Genomic DNA, 15,915 nt, shown 5'->3' on the forward strand with positions numbered 1-15,915 from the left:
ATGAAGACACATTCAGAGGTATAGGCCAGAAGCTTTAAACATGATGCATTAAGACACATTCAGAGGTATAGGCCAGAAGCTTTAAACATGATGCATGAAGGCACATTCAGAGGTATAGGCCAGAAGATTTAAACATGATGCATGAAGGCACATTCAGAGGTATAGGCCAGAAGCTTTAAACATGATGCATGAAGGCACATTCAGAGGTATAGGCCAGAAGCTTTAAACATGATGCATGAAGGCACATTCAGAGGTATAGGCCAGAAGCTTTAAACATGATGCATGAAGGCACATTCAGAGGTATAGGCCAGAAGCTTTAAACATGATGCATGAAGGCACATTCAGAGGTATAGGCCAGAAGCTTTAAACATGATGCATGAAGGCACATTCAGAGGTATAGGCCAGAAGCTTTAAACATGATGCATGAAGGCACATTCAGAGGTATAGGCCAGAAGCTTTAAACATGATGCATGAAGACACATTCAGAGGTATAGGCCAGAAGCTTTAAACATGATGCATTAAGACACATTCAGAGGTATAGGCCAGAAGCTTTAAACATGATGCATGAAGGCACATTCAGAGGTATAGGCCAGAAGATTTAAACATGATGCATGAAGACACATTCAGATGTATAGGCCAGAAGCTTTAAACATGATGCATGAAGACACATTCAGAGGTATAGGCCAGAAGCTTTAAACATGATGCATGAAGGCACATTCAGAGGTATAGGCCTGAAGCTTTAAACATGATGCATGAAGGCACATTCAGAGGTATAGGCCAGAAGCTTTAAACATGATGCATTAAGACACATTCAGAGGTATAGGCCAGAAGCTTTAAACATGATGCATTAAGACACATTCAGAGGTATAGGCCAGAAGCTTTAAACATGATGCATGAAGGCACATTCAGAGGTATAGGCCAGAAGATTTAAACATGATGCATGAAGGCACATTCAGAGGTATAGGCCTGAAGCTTTAAACATGATGCATGAAGACACATTCAGAGGTATAGGCCAGAACACAGGGTGCGCAAAACATACTACACACAGTACATTTCCTAACACCCAAAGCATTAGCGCACAAAGCACATTTAGCACATAAATCACATTAGTGTCCAGGTGGCGCAACTGCGCCAAAACCTAAACGTAGCAGCTGCCCACTACTTGCTGGGCAGCTGAGGGACAAGCACAGGGCCTAAACGTGGCAGCTGGCACTAAGTGCTGCGCAGCTGGGGAAGGCCAAAGTAGGGGCGAAGGAGTGCGACTCACTCCTGAGTCCAGAAACATATCCCTAGGAAGGAAAACCTAAAAGGTGCAGCTGCCGACTACTTGCTGGGCAGCTGTGGATCAAACTGCGATAGGGGCCCTCACTGGCCCTTAGGACAGACCTGCGCAAGGGGGGAGCCCTCTAGGCTCTGAAATAACTGTGTGCATGGGAGCACTCTGGCTCCTTAGAAATAAATGCCCCCAACGGTGGAGCCTTCTGGCTCTAGGAATAACCACTTGCCCATCGTTGGAGCCCTCTAGGCTCTAAAACCATGTGTCCTCAGGAGCCCTCTAGGCTCTTAAACATAATGGGGCCTCGTGGGAGCCATCTGGGCTCGGGGAGCGTGGGGAGCCTCCCGCTGCCAACCGGTGCTGCTTTACCCTCTAATATGCCCCCATGTGCGTGGAGCCTCGTGGGCTCTAGATACGAACTGCCCATCGTTGGAGTCCCCCCTCTTGGGACTCGGAAATAATGCGGCCAAATGCGGGAGAGCCACGGGGGAATGGCCCGCTGCCCATCGGGGCCGCTCTACCCTCGGACCCACCGAGACGCCTGCACTCACCGGCTGCTCACGGAGGCGGCGTCTCCTCTTCTAGGGCGGCCGGCGGGACTCTCTGTCTCCGGGGCTCCCTCCTCTGCATGGGACCCCCACCACACTGGTGCTGGGTTGCTGGCGGCCCCGGGGCTCTACCTCACTCCTGGGAGCCCCAGGCCGGATGACTCGGCCGGCTTTGCTTCCCTTTTCCTGGCGGTGGCGGTCAGCATCTGCGGTCTCCCTCTGGGCACGGGAGACCGGAATGGCGGAAATGGCTTCCCCCAGGCAGGGGGAAGCGGAAGGCACGCACTCCAGGCCCCACCCCCAGTCAGGTGGGGGCGGGCCTGGCTTCCAGTTTTGCTGCAGCGGCGGCGCCATTCTCTTTGCGGGGGCAGTGCGTGAAATAAAAGTAGAAACGGGGTGGGCACCCGTTAAGGTTTCTGTAAATGGCAAATAAGCGAGGTGGGCACTCGCGCCAAAAATGAGCCAAGGGGGGATCCCCAAGCCGGGGAATCCCTCGGGGAAAAGGGAAGCATCGCGCTGCCAATAATAAGTGCAGCAAGGAGGGGTAGGCTCCCTCCATGACAGAGTATTTTAAAAATAAAGCGCTTCGAGGCCGCCAGAGGTCCTGGAAAGTTTGTTAAGGGCAAAACTCTAAAAGGGGTACCAGTAGCAAGCGGGGACATCCAGGAAAACATCTCCAGGGCAAGGAGAAAGTCTCCCAGCCAACCTCAGGCCAGGCAGAAGGGTATCCAGGGGCTGGGCAGGGCCCAGGTAGGCAAGCCTTCCCCTGGGCCCCAGCAGCAGCACGCCGTTGGGAGATTCAAGTCAGGACACAAGAACATTTTACAGGAGGTCACAGCCTCCTTTTATACACACAATTCCTTTGTCTCTAGGGTGCAGGCAAGGGGTGAGCCAGATGCAACTGGTTCCTGAGCACTTTGTTTTGCTCAGCCCCTCTCCCCATTCACAGGGCAGGCTAGGTACGTCAGTCGCACCACAGGGTGCGGAGCCAGCATTGTGGAGGGAAGGCCCAGCCCTATTCAGGTTCCAGGTGCACTCCTCCCCAGCCATCAACATGCAGATCTCCCATTCACCACCGGGGCAGACCCATCCTGACTCCTGGAGCCAGGCACACCAGCCAAATCCAGACAATCACAAGCCAGACAGTCACTGCACAGACAGGCCAACTTCTAGAAGTGGCACTTTCACAATAGACACATGAACGCTGCACACATTATTGCGCTGCATTCAATCTCATGAGTTCGCACATACCAAACTCGACCTTGCACTCCCCATGCATCAGGAACTACCATGGACACACACATTCCCCATGCATTCCTATGGGAGGGCAGGCCAATCTCACACACGCACTCAGAGAGCGCCCGCACTTTACACTGCGCCACAGTGTTAAAGTGCGCAAAGACCAGAAATCACTATAATGATGTAACCTTAAAAGGCAAAAAGTTTAGGGGTGAACCTGCCAGAAGGGCCAAGTCCAACAGGCGTGTTCTGTTGAGTGTACCAACTGGATAGGTATGTCTGAAATAAGACTCCTGGGACAGAAAAGCAAGTCTTGAGAGATTCGGCATTATGATTAAAAGCTATGAGCTGGTGTCTAGTTGCAAAGTAAAAATGGTGTTACACCAGCAAGTGCATGCGTTCCTCCCCTGGTGTGCCCAGACCGTGACGAGCTCTGATCTTCGGGTGCAGTGACCACAGTATCCACATGATCAATTCACACTCGGCCGCTGCAGTCATGTGCACCCGTGGAAAAGTGACAAGAAGTGCCAAGTGTGCATTTGATTGGGCTGGGTGTTTAGGTCCAGGGAGCAGGCAATGAAGTTGTTTATCACAAATACTATTGAGGGTGCCACAGTATAGAAAGCTCTGAAGAGAGTCCAAATGTGGCCACAGTCCTATCCGTCTTTCAGAAGACCACATTCCAGTTTTATTACATTTTTAATCTTAAATCACTTCTGTGTCACTTCAATCCTGCCCGCTAAGTTTACCCTCTTGAATCATGTTAGCCAAAGTTGGGAATAATAGTATACATTCTGAAAAAGTTTGGTTTGCAGTAGGCCTGGGCGGTAAATTCTGTTTTGCTTGCGGAATTTGGGTAATTGTGCGTTCCGCAGAGAACGCGAAATAGCCCAAAATTCTGCGTTCCACGACTTCGCGAAATTTTTTGCTTGTTAGCGTTCTCAAAATGCGTGTTCGCGAGATTTCCCCCCGAGCACGCAAACAGAAATTGCGAACAGGAAAAAAGCATTGCGAACAAGCAATTCTGCATGCTTTCAGAATTTCTGCGTGTTCGCGGAGATTTTTTACCGTTTCGCGGAGATTTGTGTAATGCAATTCCGCAAATTCCGCCCACCCCTTGTTTGTAGCCATCAAAATGAGCCATGTTTTCTAGGTCAAACGGTTGTCAATTACACAAAAATACTGTTTTCGCCTCCTACGAGCTGCCTAAGTCACCTTCCTGACTTGCTAGATGACGTTCAAGTGTCAGGAGGGATAATAAAAAAAGATTTTCCGAAAAAAAGTGTCAGGAGGGATTGTAAGCTCCTGGGTGGTACCAAAGATGCGACAAGCCTGATGAAGTAATTGACTCTACCCTTTGGCGATAACATGTAATGTGATTGCCTTGCAAAACATGTTCAAGTCTCTGGCTCCCTCAAGAGTAACACCCTAGTTTATTCCACGACCCTTCACGCTCTCTGCAGTTTGTGTCTCATAACGGTTTAGCTGGTTGTGTCGTTATCAGGATTTGTGGGTTATACACATAAATACTGTTTATTGTTTTTTAATAATACCTGTGCACTAGTAACTTTCTTTCTCTATTTCTGCTCTCCTTCTCCTGCTCAGGTGTACCCCGATCCCGTCAGGGTGGTGTCAGTTGGTCTCTCCGTGGACCGACTACTACAGGACAATTCCCAGGCTGGGACACAGACATCTGTGGAGCTCTGCTGTGGCACGTAAGTTCAGTTCAGTCCCACCACTCCTTCGCAAATAAATTCTGCCGCATGATACGAAGTGTGCGAGTTTTGCTGGTTTGTTTGCAAAGCTCTAAACAAAGCCTGTTGTTTTGTCTTTCTGCTCTTGCATGTTCTCTTGTGCTTTTAGCACAAATACTCACACTCAACTTAACTGAAAGCATGATCATATTACACCTGACTTAATTCAACTTAACTGGCTTCCCATTGAAGCAAGGATCCGCTTCTAGATAGCCTATCTGACACATAAAGCCATTCACTTCAATATCCCCGTTCACCCGGCAAAAAAACTTGTGCTCTCCGGTTCCAGACGAAACTTAAGAAGCTCCAATACCCCACTACTGAAACCACCTAAATTCAACAAAAAAAGAACTTGCAATCGCACCTTCTCAGGGCTGGACCCAAGAATTTGGAATGTCCTTCCGACGGAGATCAGAGCCAACCCCTCGACTGCCTCATACAAAAATCAGGTCAAATGGCTACTTTTGGATGAACTTAATCAGCAATAGCCTCTATGTCATTTGCTAGACACTTCCCTCTCGTGCTTGACAGTCATTTTCACTTTGTGATTTAAAATCTGTGCTTGACAATCATTTTTACTGGGGGTTTGAAATATATTTTGTCGTTCTTTGGCCGTAGTGTGATGCTTAAACGGTACGGCCCCGTCTAGTAGGGCTTTTACCTGTTTGTTCACATGCTACCTCGTCTTCCCCTAGCACCCACATTTACTTTTATGTTTCAGGTTCCTCTTATGTTGCCTTATTGTATTGTACTTATACTGTTTCTTCACGTCAACGTTAGTCTTCCTCTTTGTAGAGCACTCTGATACCCGTCTGGGTCTTGTTCGCGCTTTATAGAACTTTTCAAATAAATAAATAACTGAAAGCAAAAACACACCCAATTTCAGTAATATGTATTGCCAGACTCTGACTTTGCACCCAGTTCTATATTAGCTCAAATGTATAGAGACTAATGTATGCAATCACTGCTTTTATTTTGCACCAGTTATCACAGTTGGGGCACTGGTTTTGTGCTCACTGTAAGATGAATTAAGCTGTGCTTGGAGGTACCGCACATATCCTCGCCTGACCCCACTTACGAACCCAGCCAATGTGTACACGGTGGGGCACTTGAATCCGATCTCTTGCACTGTTGTCATACACAGGGCCCGATTTTCAGAACCAACCTAAGACAAAATCCTAAAATTACTACTTTTGGTCTTCACAGAAGTTAGGATTTTGTCTTAAGTTTGTCTTAAGACAGTCTTAAGACAGATTTAAGACAGACTTAAGTTAGGATTTTGTCTTAAATTTGTCTTAAGACAGACTTAAGACAGATTTAAGACAGACTTAAGTTAGGATTTTGTCTTAAGTTTGTCTTAAGACAAACTTAAGACAAAATCCTAACTTCTGTGAATACCAAAAGTAGTAAGTTTAGGATTTTGTCTTAATGTTAGTTCTGTGAATCGGCCCCACAGTTTCTTTGCGCCTGACTCCCTGCATTTTACACTTCGTCTCTCTTTCAGGCACCTGCTGCGGACGGGCACCGTGGGGGACGTGGGTGGTCATTGTTTCTGAGCGCCAGTTGGTGAAGGGAGTGAGCCGCCTCATCGCTGTTACAGGAGAGCAGGCCTCGCAGGTGAGTTGAGGGGGCACTCCCAGCACGCCACGTCCCATTTGATTTTAGACAGAACTAAGCAATGAGAAGACCGATTTGGGGGAAGTGTGGCCGGGAAGCAACGCGGTAACCTGTGGCGTACAGTATATACACATGTCTTTGAAGGAGTTGCATTCACCCACAGATCTATGTCAGACAATTGAATAAAACCTCAGCAAACACATGTGTCTCCGGGGCAAGCACATCGACCCGCTTACGACGTAAGAACATTACAATTACCTGTAGATTACACAGATCTCTGAAGCAGGTCCAATAAAACTACTTCGTTAACTCCCATAATAATCTTTTCCTCCTGCCCCTTAATGTCCTTCAGAGCATTGATCGCCCCACCATTGATTTGTTCTCCTGCCCCCTGCTGTCTTTCAGATCTTTGATCTGCTCAGCATTGATTATCTCCTAAGAACTGCCTACCGCTGAGTTGGAACGTACAATATTCCCAAACTGCATATCCCCAGTTCTGGGTGGTGTCCATCCCTTGTCACACTCCTCTGATTTATTTAATGATACCTCTCCTTTTCAATTGAATACTTTTATTGATGTGCTCGCTGTTACATCAAGATCTTCATGTGTTCATTTCTAGTAATCAAATAAATCCAATCTATGCAAATATGAATTAGACCTTCATTCCAATTTCTATTCCTTTTTTTATGGTTATGATGTTTCCACAATTCATTTTTTTTATTTACAAATCAATAGCATGCCCATTCACAATGTATTTCTGGCCTCTCGCCCTTCGTCAGGGTGTTCAATTTGTCAAATTCTTTCCTGGGAAATTAAAAGGAAATGCCAAAAGTGATAATCATTTGTTTGATTACACTGATTTTATCTTTTTTATTTTTCCTGTTAGACGTATTGAGTTAGCATTCCTCGCATTATCCTATTTCCATTGATTTTAGATGTCAGGAATATTTAGTTAATCTTCTAAATGACTACTATGTTGCTTCCAAAATGTAGTTAAAGATATTGCACTGAGCAGTATTAGGTACCCCTCTGAGAATATCAAAATGGCCGGCCCATTTCCACGTTACAGGGCATATTCGTTAGAGCAGCGGTCCAGCCTGGCATGTGTGTATACAGGTCCACAGAGAATTTTAAGATGGCTGCCACATCCATACTCATTTGGGCAGTCCAACGAATGAGTCAATTTGGTAAACAACGTTTTCCTCAAAATTATCTCCCCGCATGGAATTCCGCATGGAATCACAACGCGGTTGTGATTCCGTTGTGATTCCGCATACCATTACTCCGCAAGTCGGAACAACGAATTGCAGAGGGGGGTGGGCGAATGTGGTGGATTTAAAATCCAACACCTTCCGTAGTGTCCGCACTGATTGGAGTTGGAATAGTACATTTTACTATTCCAACATCCAACAACCGCGTTGTGATTCCCTGCGGGGAGAAAGACTGCGGGGTAAAGAGACATATTCAGTCAGTTTACATGCATGATGAAACATGGTCTGGGCACAGTTAACAGTGTCCTCCAATACCAGTGGAGGGGCTCGACTCCTCATTCCCGTTTCAGCTGCCAGTACTCCGACTTTGTGGTTCTGTACTTTTGGAGACTGAACGTGAATGAAGCACAACATAACTGACCACCCGTGCACTTACATTTGAAACCTATAAATTGATAGCCTTGACACGCGCTTTCTTGTTTGCGTGTATACTTTAGGCTTTCTCCTCTGGATTATGGGAATCCCTATTAGTGATTCATCTCTGAGTCAAACTCTGGAAGAGTGGACAATGAATTTTATCTATCAATAGAAATTATCGCAATAACATGATTATTTTGAGCAATTAAACCTATTTTAAGATGGCTGTTGTGATCCACGCCAGCCTGGAGCTATTTCTGTCAAACGATTCTAGGTGTCACTGATCATCAGAACGCACATTACACTCGAGCTGCCCCTCCACGTCATTTGGGAGATGCGATCCGCAGAGCTAGGTTGGGAATTTCTTGGCGAGCATTGGTGCAGTAAGTGATCCCCCTGGGTCATTTGTTGGCACATTTATTCTTTGCTTGTAATGTAGGGCTATCTCGTCCACGTTTGTACAGTGTGTGACCTTTGATCCCCCGCACTTGCTCTCATGAGGCCTGGATAATCTCAGTTGCCCCACTGAAAACATTAGGAGCCTGGTGGCTTGCGTTGATGGATTTACTCTCCTCTTTGTGTGTGGATCTGTGGTGCACGGTGTGAATACACTTGGATAATGAGGGGACTGCATGATCCTGTGAACACAAGCTCTTGCATGTACTTTAAGTCACACCAGCCACTTATCCTGCTTATAGATGAGGGTATCTCTAAAATTAGAGACCCCACCATTTTAGAGTGCTGCTCGGGTTTCATTGTTGCAAATCCCCAGTATTCTAATAGGACGTAATTCCGTTTCTGTGTTCCTTCTGCTTTTCTTGAAGTGGATAATCTCCAGTTTTCACTCGACTCCCCTGTTTGGCAGGGTTGGGTACTCTCTCAACTATGTAGTGTTGCTGCCAGTGGGGCGTACCACTGCAGCACACGCCCCCTCCCCTTGACTCATGTGTGTTTCCCCCTGAGGCGTGCTGAGTGTTGGTAGCCCCCTTATGTGAGCGCGGCAGCGCCACCGAGTAAATAAATAGCCCAGGGCTCTGGGCGTGGTCAGTATGTAACTAACCACCACTGTAAGCGTATGTGTCTCAGCGTGTGATTTATACAGGCACACACCGGGACACTACATTGGCGACGAGGGGGTCTGCCCCCTGCTCATCGCGTGCCCTACTGCTCCGTGACCCTGCCGGTCACCCGCACCCGGCCCCGCTGCCCCGCGGCACGCCTCCTGACGGCGGTGCGCCTCCCTGCTTTCTGAGGCCGCCCCGCAGCCTCGACCACGTCTCCTGCCCTCGCCTGGCCCGCCCGTTCCCCAGCGGAGAGGATTCCAGCGGCGGAGGATCCAGTGTTTGCCTCGCCTACCTTCTGCACGTCGTCCTGCCTGCCGGCTGCCGGCGCTGCCGTCCGGCCCACCCACGTGGCCTCCACAAGGTACGGGCTGCTGCCTGCCGCTCCACACGGCTGCCCCTGTGCCCTGCCTCCGCCTCACTACTGCCGCCCAAGGCCCGCAATCCACTCCCTGCAAGCCGCCAGGCCCGCACGTCGACCCAGCGATCCCGCGCATGCGCGGCTCACACGGCGGCCCTACCTCACGCATCTGGCGTGTCATCAAGGCCGGGAGGCTGCCATTCCTCACGCATCTAGCGGAGTGGAGCCTGCAAGTGCCCCGGAGGTGCCTGCTTCTTCCTGTTGTGCCTGTGTGGCCCTGAGTGACCCGCATCTGCCCACAGGTGCTGTGGGTGTGTCCCGTTCGTCCTTCCAGCCGCCAGCATGGCCAATGTGCCCCCCCTGGAGCCCTTCTCCATCACCGGCACGCCACCCTCCCAGGCTTCTCGATGGAAAAAGTGGGTAGAACGTTTGGAGACCTACTTTATTGCGGCTGAGGTCGCAGTGGAGAGACGCAGGGCGATGCTCCTTCACCTGGGTGGAGAGGCAATCCACGACATCTCCAAGGACATCACGGAAGGCGACCCGCCCCACACGTACGCCACCCTGCGGGATGCTATCACCAAGTATTTCGAACCCTTCACCAGCGCAGACTACGAACGCTTCCTGCTCCGACAAGCGCGCCAACTCCCCGAGGAGTCGGTTGATGTGTTCTACGCGCGCCTTAAGAAATTGGCGAGCACGTGTACACTCCCGGACGCGGAAGACGAAATTCGCGCCCAGTTCATTCAGGGGTGCGCATCTCTGAAGCTGAGAGAGAGAGTCCTCGAAACGGACGCCATGCCCATGCGAGACATACTCGCTTTAGGACGGTCCAAAGAACTCTCCAAAGCCCGGGCGGCCCACATGGAGCCAGGCCCGGCCGTCAAGATCAAATCGGAGCCAGTGTGCGCAGTCAGGACGCAACGTCCAGATAGCCGGTCGAGGCCTCAGAAGACCACTCAGCCCCATCACTCCCAGTCCACCCGAGATCGAAACTGCATGTGGTGTGGAGGTGCCACTCCGCACAAAGGAGCCTGCCCAGCTCAAGGGAAAATCTGCAGTGCCTGCGGCAAGGCCAACCACTTCGCGAGTGTCTGTCTGTCGTCTCAACGGAAGAAGCTCAGCGGCCCACCCAGGAGGGCGCGACAGGTGGCGCCACTCCCGGACACGTCACCCGGCAGCGATATGGACGACGACGAAGAAGATGCCGCGTCTGTCCACGTGGTGCGCATGCTCAACTCCCTGACGGCCGCATCATCATCCGAGCCGATGTGCACTGTCCAAGTCCACGACCAGGCGGTCAGAGCCCTCATCGACACCGGTGCCACGATAAACCTCATGGCGGCCAGTGTATTCCGGGACCTGGTGGACGCTCTCGCCCTTCACCCCACCAGAGTGCAGGTGTTTGCCTACGGGACTCGGCGGCCCCTACGCCTGTGCGGGGTATTCAGAACTACCATATCCCACGACGCCAGGCAACTGCAGACAAAAGTCTACGTGTCCCAAGAAGGGTCAGGATTCCTCCTTGGCTGCAAGACGGCACGTGAACTTGGACTCATACACTTTGCCCTGACCGTACAAGCTCAAGGCCTGGATAATCTGGTCACTGAACACTCCTCGCTGTTCGAGGGCATCGGATGCCTCCGTGGGCCTCCTGTCCAGCTCCACATTGACCAATCCGTGGCCCCTGTCGCTCTACGACACAGGCGGATCGCGTTCCACCTCCGACCCAAGGTAGGAGCTGAACTGAGAATGCTGGAACAAGCAGGGATCATCGAACGCGTGACCGGGCCCACCCCGTGGGTGTCCCCCATCGTGGTAGCGAAAAAACCGAAGCAACCCGATGCGGTAAGGATATGCGTGGACATGCGACTCCCCAACCTGGCCATCAAGAGGGAACGTCACCTAACGCCGACCATTGACGACATCATCGGGGAGCTCGCAGGGTCCAAGTGGTTCTCCAAAATGGACCTGAGATCAGGATACCACCAGATCCCGCTTCACCCAGACTCACGCCCCATCACCACGTTCTCTACCCATGCTGGCCTGTGGAGATACACGAGGCTAAATTTCGGCATCTCAAGCGCCGCCGAAGTGTTTCAGAACATTATCCACAATGTCCTTCAAGGCCTCGTCGGGGTGCTAAACGTAAGTGACGACATCCTGGTGCATGCCCCGACTCTGGAGGAACACATCCGGCGCGTCCACGCAGTGTTCGACCGCCTAAAAGAGAGAGGGCTGACTCTCCACAAAGACAAGTGCGAGTTCCTGCAAAGAGACATAAGCTTCTTCGGGTATAAGTTCTCCGACCAAGGAGTAGGCCCGGACCCAGAGAAGGTCCAAGACATCCACAACGCGCCCGCACCCACCTCAGTGACCGCAGTCCGCAGTTTCTTGGGCATGGTGACCTACTGCGGGCGTTTCATAAAGGACCTGTCCGACCTAACTGGACCACTCCGGGATCTCACGAAATCCAACACCGCCTGGACATGGGGTCCAGACCAACAGGATTCGTTCGAGAACACGAAAGCGGCTCTCTCAGCCGACACGACGCTGGTGTACTTCAACCCTCAGAACGAATCACAACTGCTTGTAGACGCCAGCCCCACTGGCCTGGGCGCCGTCTTATCGCAACGTCAACCATGCGGGGAGTGGGCCCCCGTTGCATATGCCAGCCGCACCCTCACACCCACCGAACAACGCTACTCCCAAATAGAGCGGGAGGCCATTGCGATCCTGTGGGGGTGCCGCCATTTCCACATTTACCTCTATGGACACCCTTTTTCAGTAGTGACTGATCACAAGCCCCTAATACCCCTGTTCCAAGGCTCTTCCTCCCGCCCTCCACCACGGATCGAGAAGTGGGTGCTGCAATTGCAGGAGTTCCAGTTCACAGTAGAGTATCGGCCCGGCTCGCGCAACCCTGCGGACTACTTATCGAGGCACGCCCGACCTGTCTCTGATGCAGAAGCAGCTGAAGCAGCAGACACCAAGGAATACGTCCGACTGATTGTCGAAAGGTCAAGACCACGTCCCATGTCTCTGGACGAGGTGTCTAGTGCCACCAAGGACGATGATTGCCTCCAGATCGCGATCCATGCCATAGAGAGCGGGGACTGGAAGGCGCTCCAGAGCCCGGCGTCATTCCGCACCTTGGATGCCCAAGCCATCTTGAAGGCCTTGTATCAAGTCCGACACGAACTGTCCGTTTCCCCGGAAGGGTGCCTCCTGCGTGGCCCTCGTCTCGTGCTGCCCAGCAGTCTGACCCAACAAGCAGCAGTCCTGGCACACGGATCGCACCAAGGAATCGTCAAATCCAAGAACAGGCTCCGGAGCAAGGTGTGGTTTCCAGGGTTAGACAAAGCGGTGGAGGAAGTGATCCACAGGTGTCCAGTGTGTCTAGCGACGAGCCTCCCGAACCCTCCGGCACCAATAGTGACCGAAGAGGGCCCCACGTCCCCGTGGGTGCGAGCGAGCGCGGATTTCGGTAGCCTCCCTGGAGGCAAGTACATGCTCGTGGTGGTGGATGACTTCTCCCGGTACCCGGAGGTAGAGATCGTGTCGTCAACCGCAACGTGGGAAGTGATACCGAAGTTCGAAAAGATACTGGCCACCCATGGGCTCGTGAAAGAAATCCGCACCGACAACGGGCCCCCCTTTAACGGCAGCGAGTTCACGGACTATCGCCAAGGTATCAAACACAGACGGATCACGCCCCGGTGGCCTCAGGCTAATGGAGAGGTCGAACGCCTAATGAGGACTTTGAACAAGACCATACAGATTGCAGTCGCCGACGGCCAATGTCTGGAGCTAGCAATCTACCAGTTCCTCAGAGAATACCGGTTGACCCCACATTGCACTACAGGAGTCTCTCCGAGCCGGCTCTCCTTCAACAGAGTCGTAGTAGACACTATCCCGCACCACCCTATGTGGGAACACGCCCCTCACCCAAAGAACCGGTCCATGGAGCAGCGCACCAAGACCAATCATGAGGCGTCCCGACGAAGGCGAGCAATGGACAGTCCAATACAAATCGGAGATAAGGTTCTAGTGAAGGACCGTCACCCCGGAGGAAAGTTCCGAATGCCTTTTGAACTAGACCCATGGACTGTGCTGGAGGTAAATGGGACCATGATCACAGCTACCAGGCACGGCGAGTCCGTCACTAGAAATGCTTCATTTTTCAAGCAAGTGCCCGAGGAGAACATAGACTGCGACCAAGATGAGTGGTACCCGGCCCCTCCTCATCGGCCCTCAAGTTCAGTGGAAACCAACACTGCCGCCAACCAAGCAGAGGACGGTGTCCCGAGCATCCAGATCACAGAGAGATCCGTGGAGAATTCCACCACTCAGGAACCCAGCAGTATGGAAGAACCACCTGCAGCCACAGGGGAAAGCCGAAGCCAGACGAGATACAGCCTACGTCCGTGCCCAAAGCCTTCCCAACGATATCGTGACTTTGTGGCACAGTGCTGGCGTTGAAGTGATCGAGATGGCTGACCCCGCCGAGAACTGAAGTAAGACTGTTCTGTTTTGTAGTTAAATTGTTATATCATGTTGCAGGTTAACCAGAGACTGAACCAGAGACATCTTGTAAGCTATCACATGGACATTGCCATCCCCTGACTACAACATGGTCACCGACCAGAGGGACTTTGAGATATAGACTTTGAGCTTTTGAATGTTTCGTATATTCCTGTTTTCTTTTATCCCTAGGTAAAGGAGGAATGTAGTGTTGCTGCCAGTGGGGCGTACCACTGCAGCACACGCCCCCTCCCCTTGACTCATGTGTGTTTCCCCCTGAGGCGTGCTGAGTGTTGGTAGCCCCCTTACGTGAGCGCGGCAGCGCCACCGAGTAAATAAATAGCCCAGGGCTCTGGGCGTGGTCAGTATGTAACTAACCACCACTGTAAGCGTATGTGTCTCAGCGTGTGATTTATACAGGCCCACACCGGGACACTACAAACTACACTATCTACTATCTCTTGATCTTGCATGGAGTGCGTGCGGGTGCATAACTCCTGCTCAGAATAGGTTTGGAGCACAAGGGTCTCGGAGATCCTGGTGAAATCTGCACATCTTACGAAGCAGATGAAACACGGCGACCTAGAATAGACACACCGGCTCAGTAAATGCCTCTTTGTGTCACGTTATTAACCATATCAAAGAGCCCCTCGCATTCAAGAATTGGTTTAGGGTTCCCTGGAGATATTTTTAACCTTTCCTGTCCTAAAATCTTACTAAGAATATAGAGAATATCAAAGTGCTCCCTCCCAGTGCGAGGTTGAGTCCGCCTGGTTGTGAGCACCCAATGATGATACATGACAGATTATTAGCATGTGGGTGACGGTTCGATAAGAACGTGTAGTGTGCCTGCTGAGGACTAAGGAGCGGAGCATAGTGACTGCATTCCAGACCTGCTGTTACTCTAGCTCTGCTCCTACCCAGTCACCCACCTGTGTACTAAAATCACCACAGGGCATCAGTTTGCCTGCTTGGTTTTCTTTCTTAAAAAGTCTGATATTTATGTACACATTTTGGGATATTGAACTTTCTTCTGTGATACACGTGTAGTGTTCTGATGTAAGTTTTCCCCGTAATTTTGGCCACTCGCTGCATGGGATGAAGCCGGTGTGATCTGGGACACACCTTCCCTTTTGGACTTGCTGCTACCTTGTACGCCACTCCAGGTCCCTGCTTCTTGGCTTGCCTTTCTTGGCATCCATTATAATGCATCCCTTGATCGCCCTTAGAATGTTGATCCAAATAGCCTTTTTGCAGAGATTGGAAAGCTTGTTAGAGTGTTTCTTGTGTCCAGGGCATTTGCCTTTCCCTTGATGCCAGTGATTTTCCATGAGATCAGCCTCAGTAAGCTGTCTTCTTTCACACTGGTATGGTCTGGTTGTAAAACTATTCTAGATTCTACAGGCCACATGTGCAAAACATCAGAATCGCAATTTCCTAATTGCAATTCTTAGTGAATCACAAGTCATCTGTGAGTGGGTGACCACCAGTTTGAAATTGGCGGTATTTTGCTTATGTTTTGCGACCTCATTTTGGTTGCAAAATATTCACACATACTGCTGTGATTCGGTATTAGGAAGAGACGCCCTAAACACGCGTCTTCTTAATACAGAATTGGCAACCCAATTTGCAATTGGATAATAGGTTACCGAATCGTAAATGGGGCTTTCTACATCCCCAAAAGCCTATTCACGTTCACAAACATGCCGATTCTGCTAATCGATCCATTTGCGACCACCAAAAAGGTTTGTGCATGTGGCCTTAGGTTACTGGTGGAAAAGATGTCTGCAGGTTGTTTTGTATATTTTTGTAAACCCTGGTGTTCAAGGACATTCATTCTTCGGGTAGATCTGGCCTGATGCAACTGCACAGCACTGTGGTTGTCTCATGGGTTGGTCCGGCCATTG

General features: G+C 50.7%; 1 pseudogene across 1 annotated transcript in view; it reads left to right on the forward strand.

Annotated features, from left to right (window-relative positions):
* Window positions 1-15,915, forward strand: part of LOC144772306 (alanine--tRNA ligase, mitochondrial-like) — a 444,475-nt pseudogene that overhangs the window by 336,373 nt on the left and 92,187 nt on the right. The window contains exons 15-16 of the transcript XR_013599714.1: window positions 4,669-4,778; window positions 6,322-6,434. The product of XR_013599714.1 is annotated as an alanine--tRNA ligase, mitochondrial-like (transcript). The remainder of the gene's footprint in view (window positions 1-4,668; window positions 4,779-6,321; window positions 6,435-15,915) is intronic.

The sequence above is a fragment of the Lissotriton helveticus genome, chromosome 8, assembly GCF_964261635.1.
Source record: "Lissotriton helveticus chromosome 8, aLisHel1.1, whole genome shotgun sequence".
Taxonomy (NCBI): domain Eukaryota; kingdom Metazoa; phylum Chordata; class Amphibia; order Caudata; family Salamandridae; genus Lissotriton; species Lissotriton helveticus.